This window comes from Lonchura striata, chromosome 6 (genome assembly GCF_050655825.1).
Source record: "Lonchura striata isolate lonStrDom1 chromosome 6, ASM5065582v1, whole genome shotgun sequence".
NCBI classification, from domain to species: Eukaryota; Metazoa; Chordata; class Aves; order Passeriformes; family Estrildidae; genus Lonchura; species Lonchura striata.
This window is the reverse complement of record NC_140708.1, coordinates 15,475,285-15,498,371: the sequence shown is the minus strand read 5'-3', so window position 1 is coordinate 15,498,371 and position 23,087 is coordinate 15,475,285. Positions and strand designations below refer to the sequence as shown.

The 23,087-nt window shown below is 37.9% G+C and overlaps 1 protein-coding gene across 2 annotated transcripts in view; it reads left to right on the top strand.

The window, feature by feature from the left end:
• Positions 1–23,087, top strand: part of NRG3 (neuregulin 3) — a 348,675-nt gene that overhangs the window by 248,139 nt on the left and 77,449 nt on the right. The gene's annotated exons all lie outside the window — the stretch shown is intronic.

The window sequence follows — 23,087 nt, the reverse complement described above, 5'->3', positions numbered from 1 at the left end:
AGGCTGCATCTCTGTAGGCATTCTTACAAAGAAGCTGGAATCAGGGAAGTGCAGTATCTTTGGCAGCAGGGAAGAAAACTCCAAACAAACCTCAAAACCACTTGTTTCCTTCTTCTTTAAAAATTGCATGTATGTGGAAGGATAATAATGAAATTGAATGAGTCATTTTATATGGAGTCAATACAAATCCCAAGGAAGATACAAAATGGGATCTCTAGCAATGCAAATCCCAGCCAACAACTCCTCCTAGCCCTCTTACAAACACACTATGATTTCCTAAATCCGCTGTTGGCCATTTCGTGGCTGTGCAAGTACAAATATAGTTGAAGTCTATGTTCTGTGACACCCTGGAAGCCCCTTATTTTGACTGTTCCCCCAAGTAACTAACTCTTCTGGCTTGTGTACTCTCACTACTGACAATATGTTACTGTTGCTGTCAATCTCCCACCGTCTTTCAGAAGGACTTCCCTGATTTTGCCTGGATGAATAAGGTGAAGTCAATCAATGTCTTGTCAGATCACATTTTCGAACCTCCTAAGAGGAAAATTCAGCACTGTCGTGGCCATAGTTCATGTTCAGGGAGATAAGTGTAAGGAAAGATAGGCCATCATGAAATGACATTTAGGAGAATTGCACAAAATATGACTCTAACTTCACTGAAAAGCATCCTTTTTTTTTGGGTTCTTGTCTTTGTAAATTAGCTACTCAGTTGCCCAAGAGGATCTTACTTTAGCAATACTATTTCACTTTACATCACAATTCTGATGTTGAATTCCTCATGGTTGGTTGAGATGCCATGGTATAGATTTCTGTAAGATGTTGTTGCCTGCTGCAGGAGCTAGTAAGGACACATGGAGAAAAGAGATGGATTTTGGATTTCTCTTATTGGCAGTTAATCCTATGTCTTTGAAAGTGTCTGTGTTAAATCTAAGTCTGAATTGAATGTTTTGCTATCTCCTATGAGTGGTTCTGCATTAAATGATTCTAGTAAAAGATGCAGTAGTGTGGGGGCAGGTGCTGTGGGGCTCCTCATATTGTGATCTGTCCAAAGTACAGTTTTATGACTGTAAGTAATGAACAGCAGGAAGATTAATTCTGCACTGCACAAGCACAAAGCTCAGGATCAGTCCAATACACACTCTTTTGAGAGTGAAAACATTAAGAGGCTCATATGTGAGAGCTAAAATTTCTTCCAAGAGGATTTGTGCTGAGTGTTCTGATCACTTTTTCAAAATGAATACCTCAGAAGAGCCTCTGTGCTCTTAGCTGATCTTTGCATTAAGTCCTTACTCCACTACAAGGATGCTCATTAGTGCACTTATTCTTGTTAGACTTTTGACTTTGCTTAGAGCTTCTGTCAGTCTTTATTCAGCTAATTTGAACAATCTCTGCTCATGACAGAAAACCAGGAATAAGTATCATTCAAAGTTAAAGTAGTGAGTGCTCTGTGTTGCTGTGAAGACCAGATTCTGAGAGGGCAATGTATGTATGTACATACTTGCCTACAATAATGGCAATCTTACTGAAAATATTATGGGTCAGTATTACTATGAGTTTGATTACCACATCAAAATTATAAACTTTTGCTAAGAATGAAAACAGCACTGAGACTCCTGAAAGCATTTCCAGGCTCATTGCTTAGGCCCAAGATAAAACACTTACATCTAGCAACAGGGAATAGCCACTTCTGTTTAAAACTTTACTGTGCAAACCCAGAAATTTATGTAGCTATTATTTCCCAGATCAGAAAGATCAAGTGATAGAATCTTGATCTCACTGGGACTGGAAACATTTGTTAATGAATCCTTTTAGATGGCATTGTCCTCACATGACTTTTATGCCATGTATGACTACTATTTTCTAGTGGGTTTTGTATCAACCATTTGGGAGTCAAAACTGCCAGCCATGAGCACATGTATTCCTATTATTCAGTGATAAATTTGCTCACGGCAGGAATTTCTAAAGACAAACTAGATCAGTGTTGTCACAGAAGCCAACCAAAGACAGACTTGATGAGACTCTTTGGAGGACCAGATTCACTTCCAGCCTTTTCAGCAGCACCCTGCCTCAGGGGTCCTGGCTCTTTGCTCTCACTGCAAGTACCCCTTTGCTCTAGAGGGAAAAGTACACTTGTTTGCTGCCATCAACAGTCATAGGTTAATAAGGGGCCTGGGAAACAGAAAGCTCTTTTCTCTTACAGAGGAACAGTGCCGAAACACAGAACAAGTAACAGCCAAAGCCCTCCCTGCCATTGTCCATTCATTGCCTTTCTGCAAGTAATTCTGCTCTTTGTCCCTGTCTTCCTCAACCACTTTAACCCCTCAGGAGACTTAGCAAGAGGAGATTTGAGTGTATTTCATATGTTGCTAAGATACCAGATTGTTTGGTTTTTAATCTTTTACCTTCTATCCCAACATAACTACTTTATGTCCCTCCCCATTTGTGAGGGGCTTTTTCCTTCTGAATTATATTTCTATTAGTGAGTCGTCTCTCTTTGCTAGTCTTTCCTTCCACTCAGTATTTGCCATGTGCTTTTTTGTGATTCCTTCCCACACTGTCACTGCACGTGGCCTTTACTCCCTCTTTGACACCAAGATTTGACTCCTCTGCTTCCAATATTCCAGATAAATGTCTTAATCACAAATAGCTTTTCACAGGCTGACTGGTCTGTCTCATTTAGGCTTCCCTTTCTTCTTTATCTAAAATGTTTATTTTTGTTCCATAATGGAATAAAAATTACATAATTTACAGTTTAATTTTGTATCCAAAATGTTCTTTAAATGTTTACAATGAACAGATGCCCACATTTCATTTTGTTTCCAAAGGAGTTAGCTACAATTATCTCTGAAGATACAGGGAGAGGTTAATACCTAATGCTTATCAGGAGAAAATATCTACCGTGTGGGCTGCTTCTGAAAAGCAGCATCTAAATTTAACTTGGATTCTTGTTTTGTTTGCTTTTAGTAAAACTGATTTTTTTTCTTGAAAAAAAAGGTTGCATTTTCAAAACAGACTGGTTTTATGTGTCTCGACAGTGCTTTTTTTGTGAAAGCTTTTTCAGGTTCAGAAGGAGCTTTATCTGGTACAGGAAAAAAAGCCCGGGATTATCAGAGAACAGAATACTTGTCCATGACAGGTGAAAGGTTCAAGTCCTTGACCTGATTTTGCTCTCCTGCAGGTGAATGCCTAGATCACAGCACAGAAAAAGGAAGTGGGTCAGTCAGTGTCTTTTTTTGTGTTTGTGGTTGTAGATTTTTTTCCTTTTTTAACCTGTTTCTGCTATTTCTTAGCCAGCTCTAGTGGTGAATCGGTAAACTTGAAATTTCTACTGTAGTGAAATGCGTATTTTTACAGTATAGCCCTACCCTAGACAAAACACAACACAGAATTTTGCTTTAATGTCCATCTGTATTATAGAAGGTGCTAGAGTTTACAAAATCTAAGATACTGACATAGGTCTCAATTTTGAAATAAAATTACTGGTGGGTGTCATTGCTCAAGATAAATACTCAAATAAAAGATACTGAGCAGATTTGAAGCATCCAGCTGAATTATTTGCATTAATTTGTGGTTTGCATCATAAATTTGCTATTTTCTTGATAATGAGATGACCTAGTGCATTTTATCTCTGGATTTAATGAGTCCTTCTGAAAAGACTTTTTCTAGAAGCTGAGCAGCTCTAATGTGGGAGCCTGGCTCTTGCTGATGGAGGATCTATTCCTGAATGGCTCCACCTGTATCTGGCAGGCAATGCAGTGCACTGATGGGGGAAGAGTGTCCTTTTGAAGGAGCTTGTTGGTCTGTGGAGATTAGCAATTGTAAATATAAATATGTATATATGGTAATATGTATAAAAGCAAAAGGTATTTTTGTTTCTGTGAAGACTTTGTGTTCCAGTCTGAGCTAGCTGTCTTTGACAGTTTGGTCTCCTATTAATGCCATATTAATTTACTGTCTTTTTCAGTCTCCACATTTTAAGCAATCATTGTGGTCAGGATTTGTTTAGTGTTCAGTAAATATTCAAATATTTAAATGCTTTTAAAGCCTTAAAATACAATCAGTACACTTCTGGAGAAAAGGTTACTTATTTCAGAGGAACTGGGTTAAGCCATATGTATAGCTGTCTGGGGAACTCCAAGTAAAAATGCTACTCACCAATGCCATTCTCAGTAATTTATTATTCATTTTATTGGCATTGGAAGTATGGTGAGTACAGCCTGGGGAAAAGGGAGCTCAGGAGGGACCTTTTCACTCTCTACAACTCCCTGAATGGAGGCTATAGACAGGTGGGGTTGGTCTCTTCTTCCAAGTAACAAGTGACAGCACAAGAGGAAATGGCCTCTGTTGTGACAGGGGAGGTTTAGGTTGGTTTAGGGTGGTCAGGCTGTCCAGGGAAGTGGTGGACTCACCAGCCCTGGAGGTATTGAAAAGGCATCTGGAGAGGTGGCACTTGGGGACATGGTGTAGCAGTGGCTTTGTCAGCATTGGGTTCAGTGGTTGGACTCGATCTTGGGTGTCTTTTCCAAACTACACATTTTTGTGATTGTGAGATTCTGAGGGTCAATGTTACTACATGAGTTTGTGAGCAGAAGATAACAAGCTGGGCCAACTTGGGGTGGTGATAAGAACACTTCCTTAAGGTGTCAACAGCTAAATATAGAGATACATCTGCTTGAGGAGATCATGACCCATTTCACTTGGTTCTTGCTTTATGAGCTTTTTGTGCCTTTGAAGGTACATTCAGGGTAACCTATTGCTCCCTCCAGGACTTCTGCTTTCCTCAGTCCTGTGTTAGTCAAAAAGCTCTTATCAGAATTTGTTGCAGGAAATGCAGGAAAAGCTCTGCCTGATTTTTCATGCCACCCTGCAGATCTATGAATAAATATAATCTTAACTTTCCTGTGTAATAAATGGACAAGATGTATTTTCCTGCTCCATCAGAGGCTAATTAGAATATGGCAAATTAAGAAAAAGCCAAATTTAGATTTTATAAGGTGATACTTAGAGAAGATTAAGTCTTCTAACTATTTAGGAAGCCCCAGTAAGACAGCCTGAGAAAGACTCAAAGTCATAGCTGCTCACTGTCTGTCTGCCCCTTAGTACAGGGAAACTACTCAGTATCTGCTAGGGCAGATCTGCACTGAGAGCAGGGACATCAACCCTGCTGTGTTGGCAAAACATCACAAATCCTGAAATGCTCAGCTGAACTCAGTGAGCTGGAAGCATCACGAAGCTGACTGCTGGAATTCAGCATGTATGAAAATGAAATTATGTTTCTATTCCTTTTTTATTTTTAACCATAAGAGAAAACTAAAAAAGAAAAGGAAGATGGCAAGAAAACTTTCATATATATAAAAATTTAGACTATATATATATGTATTTAGTCTTCGATTAAGTTGAACTAGACCTTACTTAGGTTGTTAATTTGGAATGCTTTAAGTGTATCTCAAGTGAATGAAATAATGCAACAATAGCAAGCTGCTTCTTGGATCAATAGTGCTCAGTATTTATAAAATATTTCTAAAATTCAACAGAATTTTTATAGTTAACCTCTTATTCTTATGTTACACAAAATCCAAATCTTTCTACACCTTCCTGCTGCACAGCATCTTCAAGATGGACAAAGCAGATGAGATTTTTAAAAAAGTGCTTTTGTGGGAGTTTTTTTCATTGTTTTAAAGTTTTTTTCTATATACTGTGCAATTTTTGCTCAAGTGAAGAGACTTGCTAAAGTGAATTCTAAATGAGTTTTTGCTTTCCCAGAATGAGACCTCAAAGTTTCCTGTATGTTTTAGCTTCCCAGCTGAGTTTGTCCTGAAAATGAAAATTCCTGAAGCTTTAAGTCAGAATTAGATTTACTAAGATGAGAATGAAACTTATTCAAACCTTAAAATAAAAATTACTCATGTTTAGAGGGGTCAAAAATAAAAAGGCATTAAAAGAGGCTTGATCTTCCCTGCCTTCCAGTCATGACCCTAAATCAAGTGGTTTGGAACAACCAGGCTGAATGCTTCCCATTTTGATCTTATATATAAAAATGCTCCTTCTTATATGCTGACATAAACCAAAATTTTTAGTAGTCACAGCTCATCTTTACAATATGCTTTACTTCCAACAACCCTTCATTGGCTGACAAGTCGCCTGTCAGAGCTTCAATCCTTAGAATTACTCCACTAAAATCACTCCAAAGTTTCTCTAGTTTGATTAATCTTGAGTATCATCTACACATTTTTCAGTGAAAAAATGTGTCTACTCTGCTTAATGAAAATTGGTCAGTTTTAGGGACAAAACCTAATGCATATAATTTGGAATCCTTTGCCAACATCTACATGTGCTGAAAACCATTTACAGTTGATTGCCAGGGGAGAATTTGAATAAATTTGTTGTAAGGGATAGGAAGTGCACACTGAAAATTTATGACATGTACCTTCTGTTCTAGCTGCTGTGGGCTTCTGCTTTTTCTCTACAGTCAGTGCCTCATTACAACATAGCACTGTCCTCAACCCAAAATACAGGAAGAACAATATGAATGTAATTCACACCTATAATATCCTTCAGTGCCTACAGAGATTGTTGCTGACAAATAGTTTGGAGAGCAGGATGGCAGATGGCCTGTCTGAGCAGAAGAAAGAGCAGCAGCAAAGGAAATATTGGCAAGTGTGATAGTAAAGTTTAAAAAGTGGTAAATGGAGCTGCGTAGTGGGCATTACCAAAGAGATTCTTCTGTTTGGAGTTTGGAAAAATTTGTGATTAGAAAATGAATTAATATTACTGCCTAACCATATCACATTTTATTCTTTATACAAAATCCCATACCAGCAGATTATATGTGGTAGTAGTTAAATATTTCAGCACTCCATGGTTGGCTCAAAAAACCTCAAAACCAAGTCGGGGAATACAAGATGTGGTTTAGATGAGTTTTGTGAGGCTTTAATTGTGTAAGACAGTGGCAAGCAGCAGGGGGGGAAGGCCAGGAGGAGCAGGTGGAAAACCATTCTCAGTGTGATGGATGTGAACTAACTCGGTGTTCAGGTCTGCGGGGCCCTGGCTGCTGTTGCTGCCTTGGGCTCACGGTCAGGATCTGGCTCCGAGGTCAGGCATATTGCTGAGCAGGGACTTTGGGATTCTCTGAGGTTTGCTGAGTGCCTTAAATTGCTGGCCATAAAAAGCTAGAAGTGAAAGAAAAGTTAGAACAGACACAGCTGCTTGATCGATGCGCTGGAATGTTAATCCCTAGGTGATGACCACAGGGTGCCCTGATTTGTACCTGCTCTTCCCTAGGGCAAGGTAAATGCCATTTACTGCCAGAGTTGTTAATGAGAGCTCTGTTCAGACAAGGCTGGCTTTTGGTACAGATTCTCAATCAAGAATTCAATTCGGAGCTCTCCTCTATAACATTATTTTTATTTCAGTGGTTTTGATTGATAAAGACTAAAAGGCAACTGCATGAAGTTGTCAGGTTTGAGTGGGACTGCTTCGGTCATTTATTTTGGTCTCTTGTTCATGACAAAAAAGGCATCCACAGAGGGGTTTTCTGTTGGGCGGGATGTGGTATTTACACTGTAAAAATGAGGTGTCAGAGTAAGTGAAGTGACTGGGAAGCAGCAGTGTGTGCATCCTGCAGCAGTGATGGTGTATACGAACTGAGGATGTTTTGTGTGCAGTGTGCTGAGATTCTGACATTGATACATATCTGGGTTTTTATTGTTGCACAAGCTGACTGACGCAGTAGCTACCTTTTTATTGACAGCAATTCAGAAGAATGGCTATTCTTTTCTGCTTTAACACACGTTGGCTTAGAAAACAAATTGTGTGACATACTTTGGTCAAGGAGAAAAGTACTACATTATCCCTGTCAGTACTGGGAAATGCATAATGTATTTTTCTGAAGAAGCTGGTCTAGCTGAGGAATTTTATTTTGTTTTACATTTATCTGTAGACTTGAATCTGTTGTCCAGCAGTTTGAGAGACTGATGCAACTGCTGTTTGATATGCAACCAAATGTACTCTTGTATTTTGCACTTGTGTTTTTATCCATAAATCTCTCAAGCTTTAGGTAGTAGCAGCTGCACCAGTATTTGAATGTAAAATGTGTCTGCTCCATAAGAATGCAAAATCTCACACACAAAAGTAAAAAGTAAAGAGAAAGTGCAAAATTATTAGAGGAGTTTTGGCACCTGTCCATATTTAATAATATGTAGGCTTCTATATGTCATAAGTAATTTTTTTTAAATTATAAAATGATACTTGGACTGTGTGAAAATTAACTTCTTAATGCCTCTGAAATACCCAGAAATAAAGCAATGGCTGCTGTACATTTTCATACATACTTTTAGGGCTGGGAGGTCTGTCTTTCTCTTTTGAATCCCAAGTGATATTTTTGGTTTGGTTATCTTGGTAGTGGATAGGATATCTGAGAACAAACACAGGACTGGAAAGCTGGTAATGGATAGAAGGTAAGGTGAAAATTCTTGGTGAGATAGCAGCTGTTTGTATCTGATTCCCTGTCCAGCATCTTGTTGGCACAAGAAGAGGGACTATTACTGGAAGATTTTATAGATCTATTTGACCCCCAAAAGTATGCAGAATTTTCCTGGAATCTGTCCTTAAATTACATATGTGCATTGAGACTGTTTCTGAGTTCAAATCCTGCAAATGGGACAGAGTCCAGACCCCAACCAACCCTATACAGAAATTCTCATGAGACATCTGTCCTATCAAACTTATCATGTTAGCTACTTTTTGGCCATTTTCAGCATAGGCAATCTGGAAAATAAACTTGTATCTTTCATCTGGCAGGGTAACTTCCAGGCTTTTCCTAGTTTGAGTATGCAAGGAAAATTAGGAGACTGAGAAATGAGCACAGCAGAGAAAATGAGGGCTGTCAGTGTATAAATATAAGTGTTGCTGCAAAGCACTGGATATGCAGTGTCCCATAAATTAGATGCTTATTGCTAATTGCCATTGACAGTACTTTTAAATTACTATACCAGCTTTCTGACTATATTATATTAGTTTTAATACTCTAATTTCTGATTTGACTAATTAATTTGGTGCTGCAAAGATATTTTATGAAGTTTTAATTTACTCACAAGAAATTTATTTCATGTGCGGCTGTATGACTTTCCAGGATCATTTCTGCAGTTCACTGTGTGCTGTGCTGTCCTGTGGCTGAATGAGGAAATTCCCATGCAAATTGGAAGTTATGTAGGTCAGGTTGTAGAAGCAGTTTAGCTGCAGCAGCACAGAGCTCAGCAAAAGCCAATTAATTTGCCTCCTGTATAAATACTGGCATGCCTGCCCCTCTCCCTAAAGAAGAAAAGCAATTTTGTCTGTCTTCCAACCTCACAGGTGGAACTCTCACAGGTACCTTTTCAACATCATTTACATGTATTATTCACAGCCCAGTTTCTTTACAGCCTGTCCTCATTGCATTATTCTGGTCTGGTTTGAGTGTATTAGAAATCTAATGACAAAAACACAAAGTTCAAGGTCACAGAGGGTGTTTTGGCCCATGAGAATATCTTCAAAAGTAAATAAAGAATAAATCTAGAGCATAATGAATCTGCAGAACTTTTATCACCATGAAATCACTTCAGGAAAAGAACTGGGTTGCTGTCTTCTAGAAACTTGTCTGTGAGTGTGTTAAACTTCCCTAATAAGCTTTTTTCATTATTGTCTAATTAAGTAAATTTCTCTGTTCTCTTATTGCACTTATGCTCTCAAAGCTCCTTTTAGTATCTGTGTTCAACATGCCCTTTAAGACATGTTTGCTTGATTTTCTAGTCTTCCATGCAAGTCTCCCTTCTGCATCATCTGTTAAAATTAAGACTTTGTGTCTATTGCATATAATAATAAAATTAGTTTTGACCCAAGGGCTTAGCCAGAACTGAACCTTCTGTGAAATTAGCAGTTAGGAAAACAAGCTGGCAATACTTGGATGTCTTTGATGCAGTTATGGTTACAAAAGAAGGAGCAAATTCTCCTATTTGAACAGAAGTAAGTTGTTCACAACTCCAGCACTAAAGCTGACAGGGAGGTGCCTTTGTCATCATTTTTTCCTAGGCTTATACTCTTGTCATATTGATCTCACTCTCCCCTTAAGTGAAAAAAACAACCAGAATAGTTTTCTAACCCATTTGTCTGCCTCTTTTTTTATGTGCCATATATCTGGGCTAAAATATAATGCTTTATTTAATCTGGTCATTTTAAAAAAGCCTATTAACGTCACCAAATCTTACAGTTGTGCTCTCAGATGGGCAAAATCTCTCAATATCTGTGTCACTGCTGATTGATTTCCTTAATACACTTTGCACAGCTGTAGCAAATTACTATTTTTTTTCCTAACTCACACTTTGTAAATGCTCACATGCTAGTAAATGCTCTTGAAAAAAATCACTGAGAGCTCTGTGGAAGTTGCTATTGTAATAATTGCAACCAGTTGTATAAAATTATGCTGTCATGCTGTCTTTTCCAATTAAACTTATAACATTTTCGTATAGGATTTAAAAATCTATATAGTAAATTGGAGGGAATGGGTCCTTGACATTTCTATTAAAAGGCAAATTATATTTCTTCATGGCATAACTTGAGAAAAAAAAAAAATGTAACCAGTCAGCCTTTTTTTCTAAGATTAAAATGAACTAAAATACACAATTTAACAGTGAACTGCAGTCCAGAACAACTGCAAGGATTGTACCTTTCCATCACAAATAGCATCTTTCCCAGCTGCATGAAGCCCTCCCTTCCACACAGCAGCGTGATGTGCTTTACCTGCTGTACCAGCACCTCCTGCTGCCCAGTGCTGAGTGCCTTCCCCTTCTGCTTCCTTACCACTCCAAGCAAGAGTGGGACAGTGGCTGACAGGGCCAGGCACAAGGTGTGGGATCCATTCTCACGTTTAACTGTTCCCCCCTGAAGCAGGGGTGAGGCTGTGGCAGAGCAGAGCATCCTGACTGAAACTTTTGCAGACGCTTAAAATGCCACTGCCACCTTCCTCCTGCTGGCATGGGTAAAAAACTGGGAAGCCACGTTCCAATATGTGGGATTTTGTACAAAGAGAAACAGGACCTAAAGAGAGAACAGGCTGAATTCAATGGCCATGGGCAGAGGAAACAGAAATTGTCACAACCTAGGAAAAGCAATGAATGGGATACAAAGCTGTAGCATTATGTAACATTAACTTAGCTGAGATGGATGCTAATTAATCGCATTCATCTTACTCATCATGGTGGAGTTTGTTTTGTATTATTATTATTCTTATGGTTAGTTTTCCTGTGTAGTCTACATGTATTTTATTTAGTAGTGTCCAGTTAGATGTGATGTATTTTTAATGAATGCATTTCATAGAAATAGTCTGCTCTCCCCATCCCAGTTCTGGGGATTTCCAAAGGCAGAAACTGGGAAGAGTGATGTTTAGTTTGCTCAAGAGAGAAACATTTATCCTCAAAATGGCAGTTTCTTTAGAAAATGTTTATAAACAGTGTAAATGTTTTGTTTTGGTTTACTTGGTTATTTTGCCCTGCAGTGTGTTTAATTTTGTTAAAAGCAGCCTAATGGGCTGTAAAAAAATGAAAATGTGCAATGGCAGAGCAGCTAATCAGGCTCCATCACAGTGACACTGACTTCAAGTCAGGAAGACTAGGGCTGTGTGCCTTTTCTTACGGCATTTGTCATATCTGTCTGTCTTCAGACATTTGTTAGAGATTCGTAGATGACTCTAGCACTGACTGAGATTATCTTCTAGGAAGAAGGTTCATGTTGCAGGCCTAAGTCATATTAATTCTTCAGCAAGCATTTCTTCAGGTACTGTGACTGTTGTTAGGCAAGTATTTACCAACTCTCGTGTAATTACTCTGCATATATTTAAACTTGCTGCAATTGCAGACTGAACAGCAAAGAGAAGTCAGCAAGACACCAACATTTCTATTGTAAGTTGTCCAAGCAATTTAAGCAGCATTAGAAAAACTAACAAAAAGAAAAAAAAAGAGAGAAATAAAAATGTATTTGTGTTATAATGTCTGTGCAGCAGTGTTAAGCACCTACACAAAAGAGAGAGAAAAGCACAGCATATGACTGCATTTCTTGTATGGCTATGTGTGTACATAACCTGTAATTACCACAACGTGATTGTTTAAAAAGTTGCTTTCAGAAGAGCAATCTTAAGACTTCTGTCTTGAATTTTATATTCCTTTCTAAAACCAAAATATTTTTATTCTAAAAATTGTTCCTCAGTGCAGATCTTGGTTATAGGAAAGAGATTTTAAACTGTTTTGATTTACTTTATCTGTAAGCTGTCACACAAATATGACAGGAACACATTTTCTCTTTTACATTCTCTCTGGTTCATAATTCGAGATAAAATCTATTTATTGGGGGAGAAATTTCCTTCGTAGGCAGAAGGGTGATGGAATTTAGGTTTGGTTTAGGGATTTTGTGTGGCGGAAATTTTTTTTTTTTTTGATTTGTGTTTTTAAAGAAATATTTAGTAGTTTTTTGTTGTTTGGTTTTAAGGTAGTTTATTGTAAGTTATTTAAAAGGTTGTTTTTTTGGGTTACTCTGGATTGGTTAGTACTTTAGGTAGAGGTATATATACTTTTGACATTTTTTTGGGGTTTTTTTGATTTTTTTTTTTTGTTTTTGGTTGTTATTTTTTATATGGTATATTATGTGATAAATGTTTATAGTTTTTCTTAATACTTACATTAAATGGTGTTTTTTATTCTAAATTAATTTGTAAGTGTTAACATTACTAAAAATATGGAGGTAAGGAAGAAAGAGGAAGAATAGGACTGGTTAAAATTTTTTTTATTTTAAAATTTTTGATTTTTATGTATAAAAACTTTTTTGTATATGTGTTAAAATTCTCTTGTTTAATATTAATTTTTTTATTATTTTTTTAACTATTTTTGTTATAATATTTAAACTTTTGTGACTTTTTGGGTTTTTTTGCAAAGTTGGTAAATTATTTTATGGCTTAAACTTAAAATTATAGTTGTTTTTAGCTGCCTGCTAGGGTCTTAAATGCTTTTGACTGGGGCCTGGAACCTCTAAAAATGTCTGAGGGACATTTTGAGTTCCAACAGAAGGGTTTTAACTAGAATCTCTGGCTTCATTGTGACAGTTTGCTGTGCCAGCCAGCACAGTCCTTGCTGCTCCTCCTTGGATGAATTTGCACTTTTGGGGGCAGAACTTGTGTTCTCCTGTCCCATGAGAAGTCTGACTCAAAGGCTTTTGGCATGGCTGTTACCCCCTTGATGCTGTTAATGGATGGAGGTTTTGCTTTGGTGTCTGGTGGTCCTGGCAGCACGAATTTTTGGCTCTTTTAAGATACTGCATTTTATAGGAATGTAGGAAGTGGTGGTGGAAGCAGTGATCAGTTTTTTTTTTAAAGTATTTGAATGCCACTCTTTGAGTGAAATATTGCTGATCCAGTGCAGTAATTGATAGATGTTCCAATGCCTGTCAGGAAATTGCAGCTGTATGGAATGATGGCCTGGGAAATATGTCAGAGATGTCATTGGGTCTATAAATACGCCAAGTGGATAAATATAAGGGAAATATAAGAATGATTGAAGCTGAAAGATAGTGTTTGTGCAAGAACGAATGGGTTTAAGTTGGTGCAGGATAAATTTAGACTGAAAACCTAAGAAGAATTCTTACACATTAGAAAAATCAGGTTCTGCACCTTGGAGCTTAAGGTGGGTTTAAGGCCTCAGCTGGGCAGCATAATATGATCCTACAGGTGGCTCAGGTGAGCTGCCTTTTGCCTTCTGCAGTTGCTGGATCTCCAAAGAAATTTCCCCCATGAGAGTAAAGGCTCCAGCTGTCGGTGTCCTGTGAGCTTTCTGCTGATGCAGCTCTTGGGCAAGAGTAGGAGTAGACACCTCAGCAAAATGGATATTTCGGGGTAAATGCAGGTGTCTGAAAGCTGACCTGAAGTACCCGGCAGGAGCAGGAGCAGCAATGCCAGGGAAGAAGCAGCTGCCAGAGCAGGAGGTGTTGCTAGACTGGGATAATTCCTGCATGCTGCTCTTCATGCACCAGTAGCTGCCTGCAGGTGCTCCTGCTCCAGCCTGGCTGGATGTGTGAATGTGAGGCTTGGTGCAGGACTCACTTGTCCCCACAATCTCGATGTTACCCCAAAGAAAGAAAATTTTCAAGAGCACTTAAGAGGTATGAATCTAAGATGACTGGTTTCCAAAGTGGCTTTAACTTTATTTTACAAATGTAAAGTTATTTAGATCTTTTACAAAGGTATTTGGGTGCCTAAGTTTGTTTTTAATCATGTGTTAAGCTCTCTTTTCTGTTTTATTTAGGGGAAGAAAATTTCTAATCCTCAATGGGAAGGCCTTTGGCAAATGAAACATAGAGACAGCTGGTTTTTCAGTTTCAAATTTTCTTGAAATTGCACAGCTGCAAAATAAAGGAGGGAACAGCAGTCTGCAGTGGACAGCTGTTTGCCTTTGAGGGAAGAGTGTTGCTGATGCTGACAGTGTTCTCTAATATTACAAGTTACTGAATTCTTCACAAACGTGAAGAATGTTTTTTTCTGGATTAAAAAAACTTTATTTTTTTATCTGCATGCTAGGTAGAGGTAATGGTTTTATAGCAAAGTAGAAAGCATTTTTTCATTGATGCTGGGGTATTTACTGATCCTTTATAAAGCTACTCGGAAATGGAGATACCTGTTGCTGCTGCTGTTGCCAGCTTAAGCAGCAATACAGTCTCTTGTTTCACACAGATTTCAGACCATATTTGAATTAATGGACTGAGGAAGCAGCAGGATGGGATTGTTATTCTGTACAACATTCTAGGGAAAAGGACTGCTTCTGGTAAATGTGATGAGTAGCTGACTGGGAAGATCTGCAGCCAGAGTCCCACAAAATAAAAATAATAGAGATAATTTGCCAGAGCCTTGCAGCTCCTTGGAAAAGCCTCTCTCTTTCTTTAAATATTCTGGAAAATGGAGGATTTGTATCAATAGAATATTCTAGAGTGCTGGTTTTTGCTGTTTTCCAACCCAGCCATGTTCCAAAGCAGAAGTACCTTGGCAATCTGAAGAATGAATTTGGTTAGAGTGATGCAAGTGGAATCTCCTCACTGAACACCAACCTTAGGCTGCCTGGCATCTCCATGCCATTGTAAGGGGCCTTGTCTTTCTAACTGATTATAACACTTTCTGTTTCCTTTGCAACCCTGCCACCAATGTAACAGTGAGCAGATGTGTAGCTAGAGAAAAAAGAGGTGACAGGTGGACTTCCTGATTTTGAAACCATATACAGGCAAAATAAAATGTTGGTTTTTTTTGTTTTGTTTTGTTTTGTTTTGTTTTTTTTTTAATTATGATAATTTAGCACACTCAGTTTCCCAAAGCTTGCTGTGAAATCAGTTTTCATCTCAGGTCAGCAGCAATTCTGCTTCAGTGGGGTTTGGAGCAGAGACTGGAAAATTGTGCTGGTAAACTTTGGCACCTTTTCACCATCTTTTAGGTTAATTTTCCTACTGATCTTATTCACTACCTGAAATTGTGATCCTCAAAAATCACAAAGCAGAAGTCTTTGTGTCTTTTCCCTTTACCATATTGAGCTTTGTGAGCATATTACAGTGTGTTTCACACCTTTATGACTATTTCCTCTGTAATAATGCCATTGCAAAAAAATGGGATTTTCATGGAGGATTCCAGCACAGCAGCCATGGTCTTGTCAATTGTGAGGTTACTTGCCCCAGTTTATCAGGCTATGTTGGCAGATATTATGCAAGTCCATTTAACCCACCTTATTGTCAGTGTGACTGTATTCCTAAATGAATGAATTCACAATGCAGTTTCATCTAAGAAAAATAAAATAAAACTGTTCATAGGTAGTAGGATTTATTTTTTGCCTTCTGAAATGCTGATATATAATGCTGAAATGCTGCAATTTAAAAGCATTTTCATCTTTTTGTGTCCCATACACCTTTGGTTTTCTCACTTGCTAGGAAGATAAGAACTTTCAATACAGTGTCCTGTGTTTCTACTAGAAATAGCTTGTGGTGTTTTCTAGAGACTTTATTGGAATTTACATTTAAGATGCAATAATTCTCACTTCATGACCATATACATGTGTGATTTCTCAGAGTCTGACATTTTAAGGGAGAAATCCTATTAATGTCAGTAGCACATTATCCAAAGACTTTATAAGTTGAAGATGTTGCAGTGTTCAGTCATTTTCCTCTTGTATAGACCTTGGTTCAAAATCCATTTACCTCTCATGAAAAAGTGATTTCCATATGCCTGGCTCTACTGATAATAAGGCAAAGAAGAAAATCCAGGTGTTTTCTATATTGGTTTGTATTTACTTTGTAGCGATATAAATGGTTTGGGCAGCACAGGGACAGACAGCTGATGTATTTTAGCCATGCCTGGGGATTCCCTGTCCTCTGAGGTGTGTGTGCCCCCGTGGTTGCCCTGCTCTGGGGCTGAGGTTGCACTGGGGCAGTTCTCACAGAGCACTCGGTGCCCATTGGCAGAGCTTTAGAGCTGCTCAAAGTGTGAAGGAAGGTCCAGAGATGGAGCCAGGCATGGAAAAGGAGATCTCTTCTTTCCACATTGATGGGTAGTAAAAATTGAATGGCCCAAAGAAGAGTTAAAAATTGTGACTTCAGCTCACAGCTTTGCTCTGAGCAAAGTCCTCCTGATTAAAAAAAAAAAAAAAAATCACAAATAAAAAACCAAAAACTACAAATCTAAGCAGGTTATATTATTTTATTTCCATTTTTTAGACTCTCTTACAAAACTAATTTGCTTGCTGACGCATCTAGTTTGATGTAGTGGAAAAGAATACAGACCTTCCTTTTGCCCTGCTTTTTGTTTGTCAAAATAATTTATGCCCTAGTAGTAAGGTCTTATAAGGGAAACATTGTAGTTCTCAATGCTGTTAAGATCTAATTCAGAGTAAGATAAAGTGTCTCAAACCTGGAAGGGAAAAGATCTTTGATGGGGGAATGTTCTTTGAGATTTATTGGGAGCTATTAAATTCTTTGAGGCACCTTAAAGTTTGTGAAATGGAGATGAAACGAGAAGAAAGGAAACAAATGCACTTTGATCATCTGAAGGTCAGGTTTTACTGAGGTATCTCACGGGAGACAGGCCATAGTAGCTCTTTCAGTCTTCTATCAAGTCCTAAGTTTCACATTCATCTAAGCCATCTTGCCTAGATTTAAGTAATGGTTTGTGTTTATGGAGGTGGCAGAATGAATTTTCTCCTTTTTTGCCCCATGCTGTTCTCTGGGGTGCTGCAGTAGTGGTGAGCTGCCCCGAGGGCCAGGTGTCCCTGCAGGCATCAGCACGGGGCACCATCCTGCTGGTTCTGGCTTGCATCTGATCTGTGCACAGGCAATTCATTTGTTTGAATGACTCTGAGAGAGCAGTTACACTCCATGAGTTTCATATTTCTATATATGGGGCCCTTTGGCACCATTCTCACATTATATTCCTATCAATTAATTGCAGTGCATCCCCATATACAAAGGAGGGCAAACAGCAGCTTTGGTTTGGCTGCTCTCGCTGTAGGTGATCCTGGGTTGTGTGCACATCATACACTTTTGTTCCAATATGCTATTTTTTATTGCTGCTAATAGCTGCTGCTGATGATGATAGCTGCTAATGATTCTTTTTATCACAGCCCTGTCTGCTTTAAATCTCACGGATGAGTCATATTGTTCATCCCCAGCATTAATGATTTCAGACCACCTTTGTTATGGGTATTTATAGTAGTTAATGTTCTAATGTAGTCATGGTTGTTAAGGATTTGAACCCTTAACAGTGTTCAAACAGATAAGCAGTTAAGTAATATTCCCATATTTTTCTACATATCTGAAGTCACAAATTCTGGCTTGCATCTGAAATTACACAAGATGCTCAGACTCTGAGGAAGATCATTTCTTGCCATTCATTTTTGCTGCTACTTGGATGTTTACATTATTAGCTAATGACTTCTAAGCAGAATATCTTTCCATAAGCAAGGCAGGATAGGCATGGCAAAAAGCCATGGTTGCATTTGCATGACTGCATGGTATGGGACATTATTTGTTACACTGTCTGTGGGGTCATAAACACACGTTGCTCTGATGCTGTCAGGACATGTGTGCCAACACCTACGGTCAAATAGAAGTGGCACCATTTGAACTGATACATCTCCAAGTAAGACAGACATTTCCTTGGTGCCTTGATACCTCAACCCTGTAGCTTTCACATCTCAAAAAATATCTCAGTACCTCACTTTAAAAGTCTGGCATTTCTGACACAGTGCTCTGTGCACCACAGAGTTTTGTCCAAGTCACAGTGCTTCCCCATCAGGCCTGCCTTCATATTGATTAGCTTGAACAAATCATCCTCAGATGTCAGGAAAGCATTTTAGCATAGAGGAAAACAGAGCACGTAGAGCATGAATGCAGAGCAAGCTGTGCTGTGTATGTGCATGGCTTGCACACTGTGACAGCAAGCAAATGTGCAGCAGTTTTTCAAAAGAAACCACAACACTATAGTTGAATTAGAAAATTATTAGAGGGGCTTAGCATTGACAAAAGGAGACATGTGCCTAGCTCAGTTCTCTGCTATACATTTTGCAAGCATGGGAGAATTGCGCAGTAATGAGAGTATTTTTGTGAACTGTCATTCTGCATTTCCTCCCTTGAATCATAAGAGATATTGGACAAAGGCTGTGTTTTCTGATAAAGTTCACTACAACAGTTTTTAAAGCTTTCAAGTATGTGTCTCTGTGAAATTGAAAGGAATAACAAATAGGAGTGATGCTGTTCTTCTAACTAAATAAAGCAGATCTGCATAGCTGAGAACAAACTCTTTTGAATCAAACCCCTTTAAGCACCCCACACTTGTGGATTGCTTATTTGCAGCTGAATCTGAGGCATAAAGGCACTTCCATGCCTGGGTTCCTAGAGAAAGGACTCAGTAAATTTGGAAGAGCATTGGAGGTCTTGGTGTTAAACTTGTGATGGAGGTTGTGATGGATGGTTCAGGAGGGTGGGTTGAGAGAGTCCTGACATGCAGAAATATTTCCCCATAAGACAGTGAATTAATTGATAAAATCATGATGAGAATTTATGCTCTTGCATTGTCTTCTGAGCCTGTAACACAGAACTGCTGGAAATGAGGCTCAGTAATTCAGCAGCTTAGACCATGTGTGAAAAATGTGCACAGAGTGATTGGAGTAAGCTTAAGTAATTCTCTTTCCTCATCCTAAGTTATTTTAAATGAAGCAACATAAGAAAGTGTACAGCAAATATAGTTGTTGTTGTCAAAACTGGATTTCTAAGGAAAAGTAGATTCCCAAATCAACACACATAAAAAACAGCATCTTTCTAAAAGGTCTGAGTCCTACAACACTGAGACTCTCAATTTCTTCGCTGCAAAACTCAGACCAGCTATCTAGGCAACAAAGTATGGATATCAATAAATATATCATCTTTCTTGTCATTGGAGATGTACAGTGCACAGCTTCTAAACCCTTCATTAATATTGGAAAATCTTGGTGTAAATACCTGCACTCTGCTTCTGCCTGTTTGTTTTTTGACTGCAGTAGAACTAAATTATTTGAAGCATTAGGGAATAAAGCTGTGGGGTTCTTTTTTCACCATATGATGTACTTTCCTTATCCTGAAGTTGAAGAAAGTAATTAGTTTTAAGAAATTGACAAAAACCTACAAAATTTTCTATGCCTTTAGAGAGCAGTAAACAGGATTGCATCTGAAACATTTTCTTGTAGTAGGGAGTGAAGGACAGCTTAATGATCTGTGGAAAGAATAAAGTAACATTTAGCATGAAAAATGTTTATTAAATGTCATATGCTCATAAGATGAGGGAGCTATTAGCAATTCATTTAATGTTTCTGTGAAGCTGGTTATATTTCACAGACCCGTATTACCAAACACCCATTTGGAAATAATAGTGCGAAAATCCCTGCAGTAATTTCTAAGAAACTCATAGGTTTATCCCACTTTAACAGACATGTTATGTCACTTATTTAAACAGAACTACAGAATACTGCAGTCAGGTGAATTCTTTTACACCTACGACAAGATAAATCTAATTCATACATATGGTTCTAAAAACTTTTCAGATCACATCTTTTGGAAGTAATGAATGTGCTTTTTGGGTTTTGACAATAAATATGATTCTCCTTCCCTCTCCTATTTAGCTTTATCAGTCCTTGTCACAATACAGTGGGTAAGGACCATTTTTGCTAATGTAGAGGTTGGCATTTCCAAAGGACTCTGCATCACCAATCATGCCAGTTGCTACTGAAATTCAGTGGAAGTGCTTAATGACTGAGAACATCCAAGCTCAGTGTAGATAAATGCATTTAAACCCATTTTCCAGCATTCCTGCAGATAAAGGCAGGTCCATCTGCAGAGGCAGCATGATGCCACTGTGCAGACCCGGAGCAGCCTTGAGAGGCTGGACCAGGATTTCAGGCAGGACAAGTCTGGGCTCTGCAGGAACGGCTGTGGTAGTGAAATGACACGGATGGATAAAGGATATATTTGTTCATAGCCCAGTTCTCCCAGTGGCTCCACAGTTGTGACAGTGCTGCAATCACCTGCCATGCAGTTGAGACAGTTGGACAAATGCAGTCATTGTCATATCTCATGTGGAAGTCCAGGAAAAGAATTCAGAATTGTAGAAGTAGGTCACAGACCTACATCGGTGTTTTGTTTTTGTATAGTCCTTAGCACAATCAGCAGACCTGGTATGTGAGGTTGGTCTTTTAGATAGGAATGTAAAATGGATGTGGTGTGTGGAGCCAGGAAAGGCAGGGGTGGGAAAGAAACTTTACAGGAGACGAGAGGCTTTGGTAAGGAACAGGAACATAAAAAAAAATTACAGTTTTTGCAAATGCAGTGCTAAAACATGTTTACTGATATGTCAAAACTGCATAATATCAGAGAAACCTTGATTTTTCTGGGAATATTTATCAGACTCATTGGTTATAGTAGTTTGTGCTGATGTCAGTAATCAAGTAACCAGACTGTAATGTGCAATGTTTACTGCAGGCTTCTTGTGCCGGGGGAGGCTGATCTGACAGTGATCACACAGGTTTATCATTTCCCACATATATTTAAAGCAAACCTCATAAATAATCTTGTCACCATCAGCTATGAGGTCTGTTGGGCAGCTTCATTTACATTTGATACTTTTCATAGAAACAGGATTACATTTTTAACAAATACAGTAAGAAAGTCTCTCCCAGTTGTCTGAGTGGAGACAAAGTGTTTTTTGTGAATATCCTGTTTACTTGCTGGCACTCGGGGATGAATTAAAGTCCTTGTATGTGTTGAACACTTGTGTTGATTTATGAATGCTAAGAAAATGAGTAAAAATATGTCTCAATATAGCAGCAGCATTTAATATCTACCTGCTTTCTCGTGTCATTGCTGAAAAAAACAAGTTATACAGGGAGAAATTGCTGCATTTGTCTGACACCTGCTGATAAACATTTTTACCTGAATCTGCTAAAACTCTTAAATACATTTTGCAGGTGTTTAATAAGCTAAAAAATACAATATCAATAGGTTACTGACTGATTTAAAATTAGACATGTTTATTTCTTCTGCTGAATTTATAGCTGTAGTAGTAAGAATTAATCAGTACTGATTTAAAGGATTGTGAATATCAGTACAGATGGCTTATGTTGCTTGGTGAGACTAAGTTCTTTCCATTAATATCCAACATAATGCCTCAAAGAGAAGTAACTTATTTTATTAGCTGCAGAGATAATTTAAGATCTTAAAAATTAATTGAAAAGAGACAAGCTTAATCCTCTGAGTCTGCATACTGCAGGTGAGGTAAATAGTTGGAGTTTCCAAGTTATTTTGAACCAGAACAGGGGAGCATTTCTATTATTTATTTGCAGAAGCCAGAAACAATCTTTCCACTTTTGCAGTGAAAATCACAGCCAAGGCTTTAGTCATTCAAAGGAAAAGAAAATCAATAGTTTATTTCATTATTCAGCACTGTGTATAATTTATATAACAAGAAGTTCTGATGGATGTTTTTTCAAATTTTCCATGGTTATGGAATTGATAGTGGATGAGGGGATCCTACAGACCCCTCCTATGTTACAAATATTTCCACAGCCACAAAAATACAGCACACCTAGGGGTTTTTTTTCTTTGTATTTTTTTAACAAATAAATGGATAAAGCAATTAACTCTTATATTTTGTCTTAAGTATTTACTTTTGTGTATTGAGGACTTCAAGGACTTAACTGAATCTATGCAAATTGGGAGTGTAAATGTTCTTTCAATGTTTACACTGAGAATCTAGCAGATTGTGAAATTTCTTTTACAGATTTATTGCTTTCTTTCTAAGTTATTATCATTTCTTTAACTGTGATTTACAATTTCATCAAAAACAAACCAAGTAACTTGTAAGGGATGTGTAGATATATGATCTTCATTATTATGTCTAGACATGGAGCAAATTACCAAAATATTCTATATACATGCTATTACACCAGTTAATATGTAGTGAATAGCCCACCTGTTGCCAGGGAAATTTTTAATCTGGAAAAATTTTAGTAGTTCTCTTTATCACAGAAGGTAAAAGGAAGGTCCAGGTATTAGCTGATTCAAGATCATTCTCAGGATTTAGTTTGATCCATTTTTAAATGTCTCAGAGGGAGAAATTTCTGTCATGTGTTTTAGTGAAGATATTTTTTAAAAATCAGTAATTTAATTATTTTGATTTTATGACACTGATTCCCCTGAACAGCTTCAATCAATTTTCCTACCCCACCAAACATTTTGAAGAGTACTTTTGTGTAAATTAATTACAGAAACTAATTACTAGAATTTCTCTAAAGCAAACAGCAAAATCAAATTTTGTGCTCTTTAATAACTGAGATTTTTAAAACACATTATTACATTCTTTTGCTTTTTTATTTTTGATATTTAAAAAGAAGCTAAACAAAACAACAAAATTCTGAGAGCATTGGTCAGTTTGCCCATGAGGAGGGAAGATAGAAGCAATGAACCCTTCCTGCTGAATAGACAAATCCCTTGTTCCATTACTCTATGTGCTCACACAC